Here is a 21281-nt window from a genome sequence, read left to right as displayed (position 1 = left end):
GCTTGTAAGCCACTTCACCCACACGATCCATAATTTTAAACGGTCCAATGTACCTTGGACTCAACTTTCCACTCTTCCTAAAACGGATAATTCCTTTCCAAGGCGAGACCTTGAGCATCACATTGTCACCAACGTTAAACTCAATCGGTCGTCGCCGCTTATCAGCATATGACTTCTAACGGTCTTGAGAAGCTCTCATTCTTTCCTTGATCTGATCAAACTTTAAAGAGGTTTCTTGCACAACCTATAGACTTCCCATCTTTTTCTGACCAATCTCCCCCCAACATATGGGATTTCTACAACGTCTTCCATACAACATTTCATACGATGGCATACCAATACTTGAATGGTAGCTGTTGTTATAAGAGAACTCTGCCAGATCCAGGTGGTAATCCCAACTTCCTCCAAAGTCTAAAACACAAGCACGTAGCATATCCTCAAGGGTTTGGATCGTCCTTTCAGTCTGGCCATCTGTTTGAGGATGATACGCAGTACTGATGTTCAATCTCGTCCCCATAGCTTCATGGAACTTCTTCCAGAATCTCGAAGTAAAACGAGTATCTCTATCAGACAAAATCGATAGTGGCACTCCGTGCCTAGTCACAACCTCTTTTATGAACAAACTTGCTAACGTTTCTGACAAGATAGCCTCTCGTATAGGAAAAAGTGAGCACTTTTGGTCAAACGGTCCACTATCACCCATCTGTACGAGGTAGCTTAGTTATGAAATCCATGGTGATATGTTCCCATTTCCATTCTGGTATCTCCAGAGGCTGCATCTTCCCATAAGGCTTCTGATGCTCAACTTTGACTTGTAAACAAGTTAAGCACTTACTAACGTAATCTACTACGTCGTTCTTCATTCCTGGCCACCAGTAGTCTCTTTTAAAATCTTGGTACATCTTGGTGGATCCCGGATGAATCGAGTACCTCGACTTGTGAACATCATCTAAGATTCGACCTCTGAGATCCCCATGGCATGGAATCCACATACGGTCAAACCTAACCTTAACACCATGAATGTTTTCCATCAGTTCGCCTTGTTGCCCAACAATTCTTTCCTTCTTCATTAATCCATTATCAGCAAGCACCTCAACTGAATACTACCGACTTTCAGGTCATACTGGTCAACTGAATACTACCGACTTTCGGGTCATACTGGTCAACGGTACAGCTATCTTGGGGAAACCTCCGATGAATCTCCTATAGTAGCTAGCTAACCCTATGAAGCTTCGTATGTCAGTCGGGCTCTGCAGAGTCTTCCAATTCTTTATCACTTCAATCTTGTTTAGGTCCACGGCAATCCCTTCAGGATTGATCACGTGACCTAGAAATTTCACTTCTCGCAACCAGAACGCGCATTTTAAAAACTTAGCATACAACTTCCCTTCCTTTAGAACCTCCAACACTTCCCTCAGATGCTCGGCATTATCAGACTCGCTCTTTGAATAAATCAATACATCGTCGTTGAAAATGATAACAGACTTATCCGACATCGTCCGACACACCCTATTTATCATATCCATAAATGTTGCAGGAGCATTTGTTAGACCGAATGACATCACGAGGAAATCGTAGTGTCCATATCACGTCCGAAACGCTTTCTTAGGAATGTCTGCCTCTTTCACTTTCAACTGATGACTACCTGATCTGAGATCTATTCGCGAGAACCAACTTGAACCTTGCAGTTGGTTAAACAAATCATCAATCCTTGCCAAGGATATCTATTCTTCACTGTAAGCTTGTTCAATTCACGATAGTCGATGTACATCCTCATACTTCCATCCTTCTTCTTAACAAATAACATCGGTGCGCCCCACGGGGAAACACTTGGCCGGATAAAGCCTTTTTCCAGGAGTTCTTGCCGTTGGGACATCAATTCTTTCATCTCGGACGGTGCTAGACGGTAAGGTACTTTCGGGACGGGTTGGGCTCCTGGTATCAAATCTATCTAGAATTCTATCTCTCTATTCGGTGGCAACCCCGGAAGATCCTCAGGGAATAATCCTGGGTAGTCTCACGCGATAGGAACATCTTTCATTTTTTTCGTCTCGGCCGTTGCATTGACAACATACGCCAGGTAGGCACCACACCCTCGTCGTAACAAACCTTCAACTTTTATTATCGAAATGACATAAAGCCCAGAACTTTCCTTATCACCATAAACCGTCACCGCACTACCATTCAAGGACTTTAACCTTATTATACTATTCTTACACACTATCTGAGCTTCAAACTCAGATAACCAATCCATTCCCAAAACCACATCGAACCCTCCTAAGGTCATAACATACAAAGTAACAGGGAATCTTGTCCCTCTTACTCTATCTTACAGTTCTTAACCATTTTCATTATCTAACCGAAGTGTCACTAGCGATTTCTACTATAAAGGTTTCAGACACTCGACAAAATTTCATTTTAGCTAATTCACTAAATGTTGTAGCTACTAATCTCTTATTCGCACCTGAATCAAACAACACAGAAGCGGAAACACCGTTTACTAGAAACGTACCTGTGACGACGTCTGGAATCTGCTTGGCTTGGTCTTGAGTCGGCATGTAGGCTCCGGTCTTTGGCCTTGCTTGCTCAGCATCTTTCTTTCCACTTCCTCCAGCTCCTCCTTCGGTGCATATCCTAGCAAAATGACCTGTCTTACTGCACTTGTAACATGCAGGATTTGCATGGCAATCCTGAGCAAAATGCCCCACCTTCCCACATTTGTAACATGCATTTAACCCTAACCTGCATTCCCCACCATGGGATTTTCCACACCTATGGCACACATCAGAACCAGGGCCCCACTTGCACTCGCCACCGTGCATCTTACCACAAGTCTTGCATGACTTATTTTCCCACACCTTCTGTTTCTTATCCTTGGAGTTCCATAACTGACTACCGGGTCGTTTAGCATGATTGACCCACTTCTTATCCTTTCTCTCCTCCCCCGCCACAACATCATCTACAGTTAGGTCCTCATAAACCATCTTAGCGAGTTCTACTGCTGAGGCAAACGTAGCAGGTTTATTCGCCTGACTAGCGTGCGGACATTCTGTGGCAGTCCTCTCATATAGTACTTTACCCTCTTGGCTTCAGTGTTAACAATATCAGACACCAACCAAGACATTCGGTTAAACTCAGTAGTATACTCACTGTGTGCCATCTTACCCGCCTTCAAGTTTAGAAACATCATTTCAGCTCTCTCTACCTCAGCATTAGCACAAAACCATTTCATGACCATCTCCTTCAGGTCATCCCATCTCAAGGCCTTAATCTCTTTCTGACTCTTCCTCTGCTCAACCGACTCCCACCATGTAACAATTCCGGCAAAATCAGGTATACCATAACTGGTATATACTATTTATGTGTTATTTAATAATGAATATGTGAATTATGATGCGTTTATACGAGTATGTATGATTCATAGTACGAATTATACTCGATTATACAGTAAATCGTATTGAAAATACGATTAACCGATTAACGGTTATTGAAGCCCGAACGATCGGGGATTGCATTATAGACGAAATATATAATATATAGTGATGTTTACGAAGTATTAAAGCTTCGGGATAAGTGAATTAATGCACAGAAAAAGGATTTCGATTTAATGATACGTCGGTACGTTAAACGAAACCTTTAATACCAAACCGAGCAAGAGACGATCGATCAAGCCGAAAAAGATGCACAATTATTAATAATATGATGTTTTAAGTTCATTGTAGGTTCCTGGACGGATCGTACACGGGATGTCGCTATCTGCGCAGGTGCGGAATCCCTGCGTAGGTAGATACGAGCGTAGAATACGTATAAAACAAACACACTAGCAATAACCGAAACATGTTATATTGATAACCCGAACACGTGACACGAGGTCACTATTACAGACTCTGACTTGTAAACACGTAACACTCACTGAAACGAAAACCTAACCAAACTCGCGAACTGCTCAACTGTTACGGTGAACAGTTTATATAAACACGACAACTTCGCCTCAGGCGAAGTTGTCCATAACTTCGCTTGGTCAACAAGTTCGCCTGAGCGAACTTGTTAACAACTTCGCTTGTTCAACAAGTTCGCCTGAGCAAACTTGTTGACAACTTCGCTCGTTACAAAAACATAAACATAATCAAAAACATAATTACATTACAGACTCGATTACAATCGTTAGACTATGAACTACTGACAAACATGTACCAACAGACTCCCCCTTGGCAGTAGCTTCATATCTTGATCTTCAAAGCTTGAGTCTTGTAATCTTGTATCTTTACGCGTGCGCTCCTTCTCTAACACATACCGACACCACCCTTTGATATTTCCTTGCTTGATCCTTCCAAGCAGGAATATAGAAGATCTTCTTTTCGTTGAGCATCTTCAGATCAGCTTGCGATAGATTAACAAGATGCATCGGGTCGTAAACCCTAAGCACTTCTTGTTCATCCTCATCTTCCATTACCGCCTCCGCTGTTTCACAATCCACGAACCACCATTTTAGGTCTTTGAGCACGTCCTTAGGCATAAGCTTCATCGGTACTTCTTTAAGGCACCGGATCGGTTTATACTTCATAACCATCCAAGGCTTTCCATCAGCTCTCAAACCTCTATCCTTGTCTTCGACAAGTTTCCCCTTTTGTGGTTTCAGCAGCTCAAACTTCTTCTCCTTAATGCTCTCTTTCCATACGATCTTTCCGATGACTCTAGCCATGTTATTGTCACTTCGATTTATCAACCCCAATCTGGCTAAGTCTTTAACCTCACATTCAGGCAGTGTGTTTAATGATCTCAAAGTTCTCCTGAAGTACTGAATCCCGTCATATCTTTTGATCACGAAGAGCCGCAGCTGCTCATCATATATCCAGCAGATAATACCTTTCTTTGCTTCAGCGTATCCCTTAATATTGTAATTCTTTTTGAACATTTTAGGGACCGCCGGTTTCTTCGTCTTTACGAACCATTGAGCACAACCTTCCTTCCAATTCGGCTGCTCTTACCATTCAGTATCTTCCACCACTGTCTCATCACCCATATCGGGCATCTCAACCTCTGGAATCTCGTGTTTAATATCTTCATCTACTATCTCCCCTTCTTCTATCACACTTTCAACAATAATTTGCTCACCGATCTTCTCAATCTCATCACTCGGCAGCACATCTTCTTCAAGCATAAAATCATCATCATCATCTAGCTCTTTCAACGCGTCGATTACATCATCAACATCATCATCATCACCAGCTGCGCTTGTAGACTCCCCCTCAGCTGTGGAAGTACCAAGAGCTATAGAAGTTCTTGGCAGCTCACCACCTGCACCTTCCGGTGCATTGGGATCATCGTCATGATCTTCTCTCCGTTTTGTCCTCAACTCATCTCCCCTACAGCTCATCTCCCTCTGAGATGCCAAGAACGCTTTCATAGCGTCTATGATCTTCCCATGCTCGACCAGGAGGGAGGCCTGTAGTTGGTTTGCTTCCACTAGGCTTTGAATAGTCTTGGACTGCTCAGCTACGATCCGCTCTAGTGAAGCTATCCTTTCGGAGTCTGAAGTAGGCGTTGGAGTTGGCGGGACATCAGCAGCAGAAGTGACCGCAGGTGGTACACTTGGTAACCCTGCAGTAGTAGTGACCGTGGACTCAACAAATCGTGCTACTACCACCGATGGAGTAAGCGATTGAGGTGGTAGAGACACAATTATTGGAGTCGACGTCTGGACGGCAGTTACCTGTGCTGTAGAAGGAATAAGAGACATACCAGACAAGGCAGGTGGAGCAAAACGTACCAGCCTTGAAGTTTCTCCAGCTCCCGAACCCATACCTGTCCGTTCTCTTCTTGAACGTCTGAGCACTAGCTGAACTGCTTCTTCTTCATCATCCTCCTCGTCATCGTCGTCAACCGTTCTCATCCTCTTCCCAATCGTTCTCTCCCTAGACACCATCAATCGTCTAGCTTCAGCAAATGTCTCATCAAGATCGGAGTCAGCTACCGAAGTAACTGCTCTAGTAACATCCATGGCCTGAGAACCCGAGACATCCATATCAAACATTCCTTGGCCGCTAAAAGCAGCATCAAGGTCGACGTCTTCAGCAGTAGGCACAGCAGGCGCAGCTGATACAGCATGAGGTGCTGCCGCCTGTTGTGGTCTTGGGTCTCTGAACTCGTCCCCACCAGCAGGAACATACTCCGGGTTGACAAGATACCCGAACAGTGGAGTATGCCTGGGACGCAGATCAAGCTTGCTTCGTGTGCTAGAAGTGCGACACTGAGCAAAGATACGCTTCGTCACACATTCAACGTATCTAATAGGGCGTCTCTGTGGTAGCAACGGAGCCACATGATTGAGAATCATTTGTAAGAATCGAGGATACAGAATAAATCGCTCTAATACCAATTGTAGGTTCCTGGACGGATCGTACACGGGATGTCGCTATCTGCGCAGGTGCGGAATCCCTGCGTAGGTAGATACGAGCGTAGAATACGTATAAAACAAACACACTAGCAATAACCGAAACATGTTATATTGATAACCCGAACACGTGACACGAGGTCACTATTACAGACTCTGACTTGTAAACACGTAACACTCACTGAAACGAAAACCTAACCAAACTCGCGAACTGCTCAACTGTTACGGTGAACAGTTTATATAAACACGACAACTTCGCCTCAGGCGAAGTTGTCCATAACTTCGCTTGGTCAACAAGTTCGCCTGAGCGAACTTGTTAACAACTTCGCTTGTTCAACAAGTTCGCCTGAGCAAACTTGTTGACAACTTCGCTCGTTACATAAACATAAACATAATCAAAAACATAATTACATTACAGACTCGATTACAATCGTTAGACTATGAACTACTGACAAACATGTACCAACATTCATAAATGTCATGGTTTAAGTTTTTTAAATCGGTTTTACATAAATTTCATTTTTTAGCCGAAAAACGACCATTTTAGCCTCGTTTTAAACCGAATTAAACGTTTAATCGAAAAACGAACTGAACCAGATTATCCAAAACATTATCCGGATTACGAGAATCTGAATACGTGGCCACAAATGAAGTTGTAGGTCCCACCCCACCCATCCATTTGGTCCGATCGGACCCCCCTCACCCAAACAACATTTCATTTTCTTTTTTTTCACAACACAATTCAACAATATTCATATTCTCTCAAGATCAAGAACCAAAAACCGAGCTTTTTAGCAAGAAAAACCGAGGTAAAATTGTGTTATGTACGTGTTTAAGTTCGTTTCTTGAGTGTTCTTGCAAGAAAAGGAGGTTTCCAAGTGAAAAAGGGTGAAAACCCGAGATGGAACCGATTCTTGCATGATCAAGTGATGTATAAGGGTTATACAAGGGATCTTGGTCCAAGAAAGGAGTTAAACGAACCAAAAACTAATTTTTACGGTTAAATCTTTGTTTTTAAAGCATAACCGAAACCATGAAAGAAATGGCTTGATTGTGGGTGTAACTTGCTTGGTGTGGTGTTATTGTGCTTGTAGGTGTTGTATCTAGTTGATAGCAAAGGCTAGAAAGCGAGATTCTTGCGATTTGAAGCTAGAAACTCAAGGTAGTTCGGTTTTTGTATAAGGGTTGTGATTTGGACAGATTGTGTTTCGTGTAGAGTTAGGTCATGAAATTTTACAGGGTTGATCTACATATGAAAATATGAGTTCTGTGAATTTTTGGTAATTTTTGGATAAAGGATGAATATTTGGTGAATTTAATGCTCGGTTTTGGCCAAAAATGGTGAAAAATAGTTAAATTTCATGAAAAATTCTGGAAAATTTCAGAAAAGCTTTTTATAACATGTATAAGTCACACAAAAAATTTTAGGTCCGTTGGAGAAGTCTAAGTAGGCTTTTCGGTTAAACGAGTTCTAGGGTTTTCTAGCTCGGTTTTAGTGAAAATGGCATTTAAAAAGGGATTTTGGTTCTGGAAAAATTACAGGGGACTATGGAGATGGCAGGGGTCATCCAGGAAAAATTTGGGATTTTTCTAAGATCGTTTGGTATTTACGACATATTTAGTGTTTAAATGGTGTTTAAAAATAGATAAATAAATTTTAAATATAAAATTAATTCTGGAAATATTTTTATAAAATTCCCCACTGTCAAAAAGTGATTTGTGAAAAATTCTAAGATCCGAGACTAAACGGATAATTATTTGTGCTAAAACAAACTTTTAAAGCTTAAAACGCGTAAACCGGTAAAGTTCGCATAAGCGAGCTGACTGATGTATAAAAAAAAACCCTAAAAATGAACTATTTTCATATAATTGAGTTAAACAAGTAAAAATGAATCATCCGAAAATAAGTCGGATGATTTGAGTGTTTTTAACCTATTTAACAGTTTCCGGTACGATAATGACGGAAACGGGTCCCGCGGCCAATCGGGACATCTAAACCGAGCCCTAATTTCACAACTTAGTTAAATTATCAATTAAAAACTATTTTCAGGTCGTGTGTGACTAAACTCATTTTTGAAACATAAAAATGGATAACGGTGCTAGGCACGCAAAACGGAAAAAATGACTAATAGTAAATCTGACTAGTGAATTCTAAACGATATCACGATCTGAGTCCGGTGAAGTGTTTCTGGATTAACATTGCCCCCAGAACGGGTACAGTACTGGGTTAACTGTATCTCCAGATGTACCGGTTAACACGGTTAAAGTTATGTTAATAGTGATTGTATAGTAACGAACTTAGGGATCGTATTTTAGATTTGGACTAGTAGCTGGAGTATTGTATTACTAAATTGCCTACGATAAGGTGAGTTTCACGAGCCCCTTTTTCTGAACTGTTTTCAAATATTTTCCCGGGGCGGAAGCATGTTACTAATAAAATGTTTAAGTACATACTGAACGTACGGATTTTTGTGTATTTATAAATATTTGATTGTACGGGAATCGTATGGAATGGGTACATTACTGGGTTAACAGTGTCCCCAGATGTCCCTGGAAGTGTTTATGGGTTAACATTGCCCCCGGAATGGGTACAGTACTGGGTTAACAGTGTCCCCAGATGTCTCTAGAAGTGTTTCTGGGTTAACATTGCCCCCGGAATGGGTACAGTACTGGGTTAACAGTGTCCCCAGATGTCTCTAATATATGATTATCATAATGATTTATCACTGTTTATTTAAATTAGTGAAACTCACCAACTATTCGTAGTTGACCCGTTTTCTTTACATGCTTTCTAGGTACTCCCAAACCGGAGTAAGTGCTACATGCTTGATGATGCGTGCTATTTGTGGAAGTTTAGTGATCATTTTGTATTAAATATGATAATGTAATGTTGGTAAAACTTATGTGCTATCGCCTAGACGGGAACTAAACTCGGAACAATGTACTATGATGTAAATTAATGTAGTGGTGTTTTCTTTATAAGCAATGCTGTTGATATCAGATGTGTCTGTTGCATCCCGTTTACGTTTTCGCTGCGGTTACGGGGTGTTACAGAACTTGGTATCAGAGCCATTGGTTATAAATGAATTAGGATGTCTTTAAAAGATACCTAAAATATAACCAGTAGCTCAAGTATTATAGGATCTGAATATCAACTAATAATATATAGTGACGAGATATGGATGAACTTGGATGGAAAAGTGAGTTATTATGGTCCGGAACATAATAACAGACTTGTCCTCACGAGGGAATTCAAGGGAAGTCACGGGGAACATTAATAGGTAAAATCGGCAACATATGTGTAAGTATATGATAGTATTTTTATGTGACAAGGTTGTATAAATGTGTGTATATTAATTTAATTATGATTTACATTATGGAAGGAACTATATGTTTGCTAACTTGTGTACAGGTAAGGATGTCAAGATCACGAAGTTTATCAGTAGAGGAGGACCCGGAGGAGGCCAGTTCCGGGGACTCTAGGAGTTTACGCTTAGCTTCCAGCACCGAGCCTACTGAGACTAGCCATAGGAGTGCTAGCTTGTCCTCCTCTGCTAGGGTTACCAGATCCCCCACCCCACCCGCACCACAGGTCACCCTTACCCCTCCCATACCCGGTCCCCGCCTCACGGCGCGGATCAGTGCCCCTTATGTCCCACCTACCTTTACCCCACCCAGATCCACTTACCACAGGGGCGAGTCCTCCCGCCCCCAGCCCGAGCCTGTGCCTCCACCCGTGTGGGGTACCCCCAGGCCGGTGAGGGATGAGCGTCCCTCCACCGAGGCTGCATGGCTCCGAGTGCTCACCGAGCAGATGAATGAGCACACCACCGCCTTGACAGTGGGTATTCAGAGGAGGAATCACTTGGCGGACTGCATACTGGACAGCCAGTATGCGATCGCTCAGCTGAGGAGGGAGGACGCATACTCCCAGAGGATGATTGACCGGATGGAAACACGGATCCGGGGTTTGATGGCAGTGTTAGTGGGGATGGTGGCAGTGTTGGTGTGGTTGGTATACCACCGTGTTTAGATCATGTTAGGGTGGTAGTAGTCAGGGTCCGCTTTTTTTGATACTCTGTGTTAGCAGTTAGTGACGATGCTAACATAGAGTGAATCTTGGGTAGTTATAGTACAGTCACTAGCCCATAGGGGGTCTTTTTTTTTGGGGATACCATTGTAGATATTTTGATGTATCATTCAAGCACTGACCCATAGCGGGTTATGTCGAAATGATGCCGATGTAGGACTGATGTATGAAAACTTAATCTATGGGCTGACGTTAATGTAATGTGTACTGATGATTATGTAAAATGTACTGATGTTTATTAATGAATGGAATATGTGTTGTGTAGCAAGATTGGAATTTGTATTAATTATATGTATTTTTCTTATTGTTGTGTAGAATGGCACCTAAACGGTCAGCTCAAATGTCAGAAGTGGATGTGAGTCGTCTGATTGCTCGTCAGTTAGAGGCGGCGATACCAGATATAGTATCGCGCATCGCCGCCAGTATTAACAATACGACCAATCCAGACCCTGCGAGCAATCAAACGACCACCAATAATGCTGGGGAACAAAATGTTAATCCTCCACCGATCGGTAACCCGATTCCGAGTAATGACGCGCCGCCTAGGGTGGTCGTTACAGACAGTAATGGCCCTATACCCAGTGTAGAAACGAACCGCACTGAACCGACTCCTGCAACAAGGGGATGTTCAATTAAAGATTTTATGTTGTGCAAGCCCCTAGAATTTAGCGGGTCTGAGTGACCCAATGGGTTGGTTAAGTGGATTGAGAAAATAGAGTCGGTTGTGAACATCAGTAACTGCCCTGAGGAGTACATTGTTAAGTATGCTACCTGCACGTTCACGGACCATGCCTTGACATGGTGGAACACAATAGTGCAAACACGCGGTCAGGCAGCGACAAACCGCATGACTTGGGCAGAACTCAAGGCCCTTGTATTGGAACATTTCTGCCCGAAAAATGAACTGCAGAAGTTAGAAAACGAGTTGTGGAACTTGGAGATGCAGGGGGCAGACTGTAACACCCCGACCAAAGGCGGATTATACATCGGGGCGCCACATATTGCTTCATTACTCGCGACACTATTGGTGTCAATATTTATTAATACACATTTTATCGCGCACGCGCAGCGGGGAAAATAAAGAACATAAATCAAACATAAATCAATATATTATAAATTATAACATTCAAACAACATTAACTTGTCTTGATACATTTTAATTCTAGGTCCAAGAGTAAAAACGTCCTACGTGTCCACAAGCTCCAAAACAGCTACTGCAAACCTGAACATGTGTTAAAATAAACGTCAAACACTTGCGTGTTGGTGAGAAATCAAGTTTAATACAATACATAGATAACAATAAAATCTGCGCGCAACATGTGTATGTCTGGTTTTCAACAAGGGTGTAATCTGATCGGGACCAACTCTAAGAGACAAGACTGCCAGTGCTCACAATTGAGCTCACAAACAAGACTAACTGTGCATGTGTAAAAGAGAAATCATAAACGAATGTTCTCCCGTGTTCATCTAATGGTACCATGAAAACTGCGGAATAGACCGACAAGACGGTTAATGATCCACACATACAAATAAACAGCCAAGTCTACGTCCTCAACACATGGGATACTGCGCGACTAAAGTTCATAAACAAGTTTAAGACTCTAAGTTTGATATGAACACATGAACATCCCAAAGTATTTAAAATAAAAAGGGATTAGATACGAGATAACTCACTTGATAAACGATGCGGTGTAAGATAAAGCAAGAACCAACTTTAAACAAGCACAAGTTAACCTATAAATAAGATTATTGTTTTAATGATTTGTTTTAAGTCTTGATTATAAGTTAGCATAATTAAATAAGTAAATTATTATATATAATATATATTACCGGAAAAGCAGGGCAGAACAGGAAGGACGACGGAGGCAGAGAGGAAGACGGCAGAGAGCAAGGAGCAAGAGAACAGGAGAGATTAAGTGTTTGTGTGTGATGTGTTATGAAAAATAATACTATTATTTATAGAAAAACCCTAGGAGACATAATCCCTAGAAAAAGGGGAAAAGATCTCAAAAAGTAAAAGAAAAGATATCAACGGTAAAAAGTTCTGAAAAGTAAAGATATCAAAAGATATGGCAGCTGCAGGGGGCAAGATAAAGCTGTCAGGGAACAGTAAAAAAAGCATGGGCGGTTCAGATAAAGGTACTGGTCAAGCATGGCAAAAGCAGATCTCAAAAGATAATGTCAGTCACTTTTTCTACCAACCAATGGGGTTGGTACGCATGCTGCGCCGAAAGTAACTATTCAGACATTAGATAGGTTAGGTCAACAGCTCAGAAGAAAAGGCAACACAAAAGCATACAGGCTGGATAAAACAGGACTAGACTAAAGGGTCAAGCGCGAGAAGGCTGAGTGCGCGAGCGCGAAGGCTGGCACAACAATCCTTAGCGTGCTGCGGGAAGAATCACAATTCCTTAGCGCGCTGCGTGAAGAACCTTGAATTCTAAGCGCATCGCGGGAAGAACATACATTCTTAGCGCATTGCGGGAAGAACATGCATTCTTAGCGCGCTGCGAGAAGAGTTCTCTTCACGCATCGCAGGAACAAGATGTCTTCACGCAGGCTTCCATGTAAGGAGTCTGGCGCGTGGAGCTGCAGACAACCTTAGGCGGGAAGGAACAAAGGACAAGCAAAGAGTTAGAAGAAAAAGAGGGAAACAAGGCGTAAGGGCGGGACGGCGACAAGAGGGAAAAGAAGGCGGAAAGAGAGGAAGAGGGAGGGGACGGCGGAAAGAAAGAGAGAGAGAGGCGGAAAGGAAAAGTATATTATTATTATTAAAAATAAAACATAAGTATAAATATATTAAATCATAAAAGAAAGAGATCGGGTCAGAGAAACGGGTACCTGGGTCGGGTCGGATCAGGGCAGATGTCACAGTCTCCCCTACTTTAAGAAATTTCGTCCCGAAATTTATCTCGAAGTAGGTCGCGCAGAGAACAGGTGCGGGTACTTGATCTTCATTTGATCTTCCCTTTCCCATGTAAACTCGGCTCCGCGCTTGGACTCCCAGCGAACTTTCACGATAGGGATACGACTGCGCTTGGTTTGCTTAACCTCGCGATCCATAATCTCAACAGGCTTCTCAACGAAATGCATAGATTCATCAACTTGAACTTCATCGAGTGAAATGTGAAGGTTCTCGTCAGCTAAACACTTCTTGAGATTGGATACATGGAACGTTGGATGCACATTACTGAGCGCGGGCGGCAGGTCAAGTCTGTAGGCAACTTTTCCCACACGCGCGAGAATCTTGAATGGACCAACATAACGAGGAGCAAGCTTACCCTTCTTCCCAAAGCGGACAACACCTTTCCAAGGCGACACTTTGAGGAGAACAAGATCACCAACTTGAAATTCGAGAGGCTTTCGTCTGCGATCTGCGTAACTCTTCTGTCGGCTTCTAGCAGTCAGCAGATGATCACGGATCTTGGCGATTTTATCGGTTGTCTCTTGAACAAGTTCGGGTCCTGTGATTTGAGTTTCACCCACTTCGCTCCAACAGATCGGGGAGCGGCATTTACGACCGTAAAGTGCTTCAAATGGGGCCATACCGATACTGGAATGATAGCTGTTATTATAAGAGAACTCAATCAAAGGCAGGTGTGAATCCCAATTACCTCCAAAATCAAGTACACAAGATCGGAGCATATCCTCAAGAGTTTGAATAGTTCGCTCAGACTGACCGTCAGTCTGGGGATGATATGCCGTACTCATGTCCAAGCGAGTTCCTAGCGCAGATTGGAGAGATTTCCAAAAGCGAGATATAAAACGGCCATCGCGATCGGATATGATGCTCAAAGGAGTACCATGACGGCAAACAATTTCCTTGACATACAGCTGCGCGAGTTGCTCAACACGGTAGTTTTCACGAATGGGCAGGAAGTGAGCAGACTTAGTCAAACGATCCACTATTACCCAAATGCTATCATGTTTACTTGTTGTCAAAGGTAACTTGGTAATAAAGTCCATTGCTACACATTCCCATTTCCACGTAGGAATTTCTGGTTGTTCGAGCAAACCAGATGGGCGTTGGTGTTCAGCTTTCACTTTAGAACAAGTCAGACATCTAGCTACGAACACAGCAATATCCTTTTTCATACCGGGCCACCAATAAGTTATGCGCAAATCCTTGTACATCTTATCAGCGCCAGGATGAATAGAATACCGAGATTTGTGCGCTTCACACAGGATATCAGCGCGAAGATTCTCATCACAAGGGATCCAGATGCGATTGAGATAGCAAAGAATTCCACTCAGATTAGGGACAAAATGCGCTTCCGCGCCACACGCTAACTCGGCGCGAAGGTTGCCATTGCTGATGGATGCGCGCTGCGAGTCGCGAATACGCGATTCAAGGTTGCTTTGAATCGGCGCGAAGTGAAGCTGGGTGCGCGGCAAGATACAGTTAAGCTGGCAGGGTTTTCGGCTGAGCGCATCGGCTACCACATTAGCCTTACCAGGATGATACCGGATCTCACAATCGTAATCGCTGATGAGTTCGTTCCATCGGCGTTGTCTCATGTTAAGTTCCTTTTGATCAAAGATATGCTGAAGGCTTTTATGGTCAGTGTAGAGGATACACTTAGTACCATAAAGGTAGTGTCTCCAGATCTTCAAGGCAAAAACAACTGCACCAAGTTCGAGGTCGTGAGTTGTATAATTCTTTTCATGAACCTTAAGTTGCCTTGATGCGTAAGCGATAACCTTGCCTCGTTGCATAAGAACACAACCGAGACCTTGGTTGGATGCATCGCAATACACGACAAAATCATCATTACCCTCAGGTAGCGCAAGAACAGGAGCTTCACACAACAAACGCTTGAGCGTTAGAAAGGCTTCTTCTTGCTTCGAGCCCCAAATATACGGTTTACCTTTGTGCGTCAGAGCTGTTAAAGGCAAAGCGATCTTTGAGAAGTTCGAAATGAATCGCCGGTAGTAACCAGCTAAGCCCAGAAAGGAACGGATCTCAGAAGGAGAGGATGGCGTAATCCAGTTCTTGATTGCTTCAATTTTGGATGGGTCGACATGAATACCCATCTTGTTCACAACATGGCCAAGAAACTGTACTTCATCAGACCAGAATTCACACTTGGAGAGCTTAGCATAGAGTTGCTCAACTCTAAGCTTTTGCAACACCAAACGAAGATGTTGTTCATGCTCGGCCTTAGTCTTGGAATAAATCAGAACGTCATCGATAAACACAATCACGAATTTATCCAAGAAAGGCCTACACACTCGATTCATAAGATCCATGAAAACGGCGGGTGCGTTGGTTAAACCGAAGGACATGACCAAGAATTCAAAATGGCCATAACGAGTTCGAAAAGCAGTCTTCGGAACATCTTCATCGCGGATGCGCAACTGGTGATAGCCAGAGCGGAGATCGATCTTCGAGAAACAAGAGGCACCTTGGAGTTGATCAAAGAGGTCGTCAATACGCGGTAAGGGATACCGGTTTTTAATGGTGAGTTTGTTCAACTCGCGGTAATCAATACACATGCGAAACGATCCATCTTTCTTTTTAACGAACAACACCGGAGCACCCCAGGGCGAAGAGCTAGGGCGAATGAATCCTTTAGCGGTCAACTCTTGAAGTTGACTTGCCAATTCTTGCATCTCAGCGGGCGCAAGACGGTAAGGATATTTAGCCACGGGGGAAGCACCAGGGACAAGATCAATACGAAACTCGACTTCACGAGCGGGAGGGATACCAGGAAGATCATCAGGAAAAACTTCAGGGAAATCACGCACAATCGGGATATCGCGAAGCTTCTTTCCTTCATCGGGTTTAACCACATGGGCTAGAAATGCAATACACTTCTTCCGCATGAGTCTTTGGGCTTCGGCGCAAGACATAAGTTTAAGACCACTGGAGGGTTTCTCGCCGTAGATATGAAGATCACCATTTTCTCGAGGAATGCGAATCATCTTCTTGGCGCAAATAACTTCGGCGCGATTATTCGAGAGCCAGTCCATACCAATGATAACATCAAAGCTTCCAAGAGGCATGGGGATGAGGTCGATTAGAAAATCGTTTTCGTTAAGATTAAGCGTACAATCTTTAATCACTGAGTTAATTAAAACAGTTTCACCGTTAGCCAATTCAACTGAAAAATCTTCTTTTAAATCGCTGCGCGGTCGCGCAAGCTTCTGCTCGAAGGCGCGAGAGATAAAACTTCGATCGGCGCCAGTATCAAAAAGTACAGAAGCATAAAATCCGTTAAGTAAAAATGTACCATTAACTACGTCATTATTCGCTTGCGCTTGGTGCGCGGTTATGTTAAAAGCTCGTCCACGCGTCACTTGGTTTGAAATCTGGTTCACCGGATTCGCTTGCGTAATCTGAACTTGTAGCCTTGGGCACGCGTTCCGGAAATGACTGGGATCACCGCAGTTAAAGCACGATCTGGGTCGTGGGTTTTGGTAGGTTGGTTGTGGATTCTGCGGGTAGACTGGTGGGGTTGGCGCAATTGGATTGGCGAGAAGGACTCTACAGTTCTCAGCAGTGTGACCAGTACGGCCACATCGGGTACAAAGTCGACACGGGGTTTGGGTTGGGTGGTGAAATCTACAGGTTGGGCAAAAGGGATGGTTTCCTGTGTAAGGTTTCTTAGTTGGCGGGGCAGGGAGTGCTGGATTGGTTAAGGCATAGTTGTGGACTACAGGAGGTGTTGGGTAGGTTGACAGGGGTTGAGGGGCGTAAACTGGGGGTTGATAAATGGGTTGCTGGACAATGGGCGGGTTGGTAAGCGCATAGGCTTGTCTGCGCCTACGTTTCTGGTTATGGTTTGAGGGTTCTGGTTTGGTTTCTGTTGGTTCAGGGACAGTCTTGGTGGGTTTGGTCTTCTCAGTTCCCCGCAGGAACAGGGTTCCTGCTCTGACATGGTTGTCGCTGAGCACAGCGGCCAACTCGATGGCGTCAGAGAGAGTAACTGGGTTTCTGGCCCATACAGAATCTTGAATTTCCATGGGGAGACCCCCAAGGAATTTCTCTATGGCTCGGCGGGTAGGGGTAACAAGGTGAGGGACAAGCAGGCTTAGTTCATGGAAGCGCGTCGCGTACTCGCGCGCTTCACCACTGTACTGCTTAAGGTTCCAAAATTCCTCCTCCAGGCGCTTAACTTCGTTGGGAGGGCAGAATTCTCGCGTAAGAATTTCCTTGAATTCCTCCCATGTTATGCTAGAAGCAGCCTCTGCGCCACGCGCATGAGCTACTCCATTCCACCATGTAAGCGCTCTGGATTCCAGGACACTGGAAGCATACAGGGTTCGTCTGTCTGAGGGGCATTGGGTGTGGAGGAAAGTGTTTTCTATCTTCTCGAGCCATTGGAGCATCACGGTGGCTCCTCCAAGACCTGTGAACTTTGGAGGGTTACCCGCATTGAAGGATTTAATGTTGTAACTGGAGGTATTAGCATTGTTTTGGTTTAAGGCTTGGGCTATTGCGGCGGCCATTTCCTGGGAACGTTGCTGTCTACGCATGCGCGAGGCTTCTCTTCTCTGAAATCGGCGAGATAGCGGAGGCATTCTATAAAAGTTTTAATTTTAGTTAATATCTTGGTTTTTAGCACAAAGTTTTAATCTTATAAAGCTTGGTTTCACGGAGTCAGTTACAGTCAACAGTTAAAGTAAAATAAATGATCCTAAATGCAGACTTAATAAAGGTAACAAATTCGAATCAAGAAATCGACCATTCGTGTATCACCATGACTTTCCGAATTCCCAATTGAAAATATACGAGCAAACGAGTATTGGAGATTGACGATTCATGTATCACCATGACTTTTCAATCTTCAATATAAAGCATACAAGAAAATGAGTATTGGAGGTTGACAATTCATGTATCACCATGACTTTTCAAGTCTCCAACCTCAGAACATAATCGTAAATGGAAATTGAAAATCAACTATTCATGTATCACCATGACTTTTCGGATTTTCAAATCCAACAAACGAATATGTAAGTAAAATCAATAAAAATCGAAATTCAACAAAAATCGAAATATCGCGAAATAAAACATAAAATCATATACTGCGTAAGCGCGAGCATATAAATAACGAGTAATTAACAATAAGCGCGCAAACATGAGATTCCTCTCATGCGCGAGGAGGGACTCTTAGGTATTCTAGGCCGTTACGTCTAACCACCTATCCTAAAGTCAACGAGCTCTGAGACCAATCTGTAACACCCCGACCAAAGGCGGATTATACATCGGGGCGCCACATATTGCTTCATTACTCGCGACACTATTGGTGTCAATATTTATTAATACACATTTTATCGCGCACGCGCAGCGGGGAAAATAAAGAACATAAATCAAACATAAATCAATATATTATAAATTATAACATTCAAACAACATTAACTTGTCTTGATACATTTTAATTCTAGGTCCAAAAGTAAAAACGTCCTACGTGTCCACAAGCTCCAAGACAGCTACTGCAAACCTGAACATGTGTTAAAATAAACGTCAAACACTTGCGTGTTGGTGAGAAATCAAGTTTAATACAATACATAGATAACAATAAAATCTGCGCGCAACATGTGTATGTCTGGTTTTCAACAAGGGTGTAATCTGATCGGGACCAACTCTAAGAGACAAGACTGCCAGTGCTCACAATTGAGCTCACAAACAAGACTAACTGTGCATGTGTAAAAGAGAAATCATAAACGAATGTTCTCCCGTGTTCATCTAATGGTACCATGAAAACTGCGGAATAGACCGACAAGACGGTTAATGATCCACACATACAAATAAACAGCCAAGTCTACGTCCTCAACACATGGGATACTGCGCGACTAAAGTTCATAAACAAGTTTAAGACTCTAAGTTTGATATGAACACATGAACATCCCAAAGTATTTAAAATAAAAAGGGATTAGATACGAGATAACTCACTTGATAAACGATGCGGTGTAAGATAAAGCAAGAACCAACTTTAAACAAGCACAAGTTAACCTATAAATAAGATTATTGTTTTAATGATTTGTTTTAAGTCTTGATTATAAGTTAGCATAATTAAATAAGTAAATTATTATATATAATATATATTACCGGAAAAGCAGGGCAGAACAGGAAGGACGACGGAGGCAGAGAGGAAGACGGCAGAGAGCAAGGAGCAAGAGAACAGGAGAGATTAAGTGTTTGTGTGTGATGTGTTATGAAAAATAATACTATTATTTATAGAAAAACCCTAGGAGACATAATCCCTAGAAAAAGGGGAAAAGATCTCAAAAAGTAAAAGAAAAGATATCAACGGTAAAAAGTTCTGAAAAGTAAAGATATCAAAAGATATGGCAGCTGCAGGGGGCAAGATAAAGCTGTCAGGGAACAGTAAAAAAAGCATGGGCGGTTCAGATAAAGGTACTGGTCAAGCATGGCAAAAGCAGATCTCAAAAGATAATGTCAGTCACTTTTTCTACCAACCAATGGGGTTGGTACGCATGCTGCGCCGAAAGTAACTATTCAGACATTAGATAGGTTAGGTCAACAGCTCAGAAGAAAAGGCAACACAAAAGCATACAGGCTGGATAAAACAGGACTAGACTAAAGGGTCAAGCGCGAGAAGGCTGAGTGCGCGAGCGCGAAGGCTGGCACAACAATCCTTAGCGTGCTGCGGGAAGAATCACAATTCCTTAGCGCGCTGCTTGAAGAACCTTGAATTCTAAGCGCATCGCGGGAAGAACATACATTCTTAGCGCATTGCGGGAAGAACATGCATTCTTAGCGCGCTGCGAGAAGAGTTCTCTTCACGCATCGCAGGAACAAGATGTCTTCACGCAGGCTTCCATGTAAGGAGTCTGGCGCGTGGAGCTGCAGACAACCTTAGGCGGGAAGGAACAAAGGACAAGCAAAGAGTTAGAAGAAAAAGAGGGAAACAAGGCGTAAGGGCGGGACGGCGACAAGAGGGAAAAGAAGGCGGAAAGAGAGGAAGAGGGAGGGGACGGCGGAAAGAAAGAGAGAGAGAGGCGGAAAGGAAAAGTATATTATTATTATTAAAAATAAAACATAAGTATAAATATATTAAATCATAAAAGAAAGAGATCGGGTCAGAGAAACGGGTACCTGGGTCGGGTCGGATCAGGGCAGATGTCACACAGACCACTTGGGTTATACGAACCGATTTAATGAATTGTCGCAATTGGTGCCGTGGTTGGTCACCCCTGAGTCAAAGAGGGTGGAGCGTTATATATGGGGACTAACTCCAGTAGTAAGGAGTATAGTCAACGCTGGGGGACACCAGACGTTTGAGGGTGCGGTGACGCAAGCTGGTATTGTCACATACGATTTCGTGAGGAGTGGGTCACTGAAGGTGGCAGGAGAGTCTGCCGGAGGAAAGCGAGGTACGTATGATAATAGGACCCCGGGGAAGCAGCAAGACAAACGTGCTAGGCCCGCTGCCCAGAACTACGCCATGACTAGTTCAGGAGGAAGGCAAGAACCGCAGAAGGGAACGTTTCCTAAGTGTGGGAAATGCGGTTACCACCATGGTGGCGTGTGCAAAGAGGTGGTGTGCCACCGGTGTGGCAGGGAGGGACACTACGCACCAAGATGTAGGGCAAACCTGAACACCCTGAACCGACAACCGCAACCTATCCGTGCGCAGCCATTTAGGACCCAACCAGCCCGACAACAAAACCCACAAGGAAACCAAATGATGACCACTAGCCGTGCTTGCATTGAATGCGGCAGCACAGATCACTTCAAGAGATACTGTCCGAGACTGAACCAGGGAGGAAGTGGGAGGCAAACCATGGGTCAGGCATCGTCGTCCAATCCGGCGAGAGGCCGAGCTTTTG

This window comes from Bidens hawaiensis, unplaced genomic scaffold (genome assembly GCF_021521415.1).
Source record: "Bidens hawaiensis isolate Kalapana, Puna unplaced genomic scaffold, B.hawaiensis_p1.1 tig00028782_1, whole genome shotgun sequence".
NCBI lineage: Eukaryota > Viridiplantae > Streptophyta > Magnoliopsida > Asterales > Asteraceae > Bidens > Bidens hawaiensis.
The sequence above is the reverse complement of the archived record's forward strand: the minus strand, read 5'-3'. Positions refer to the sequence as shown.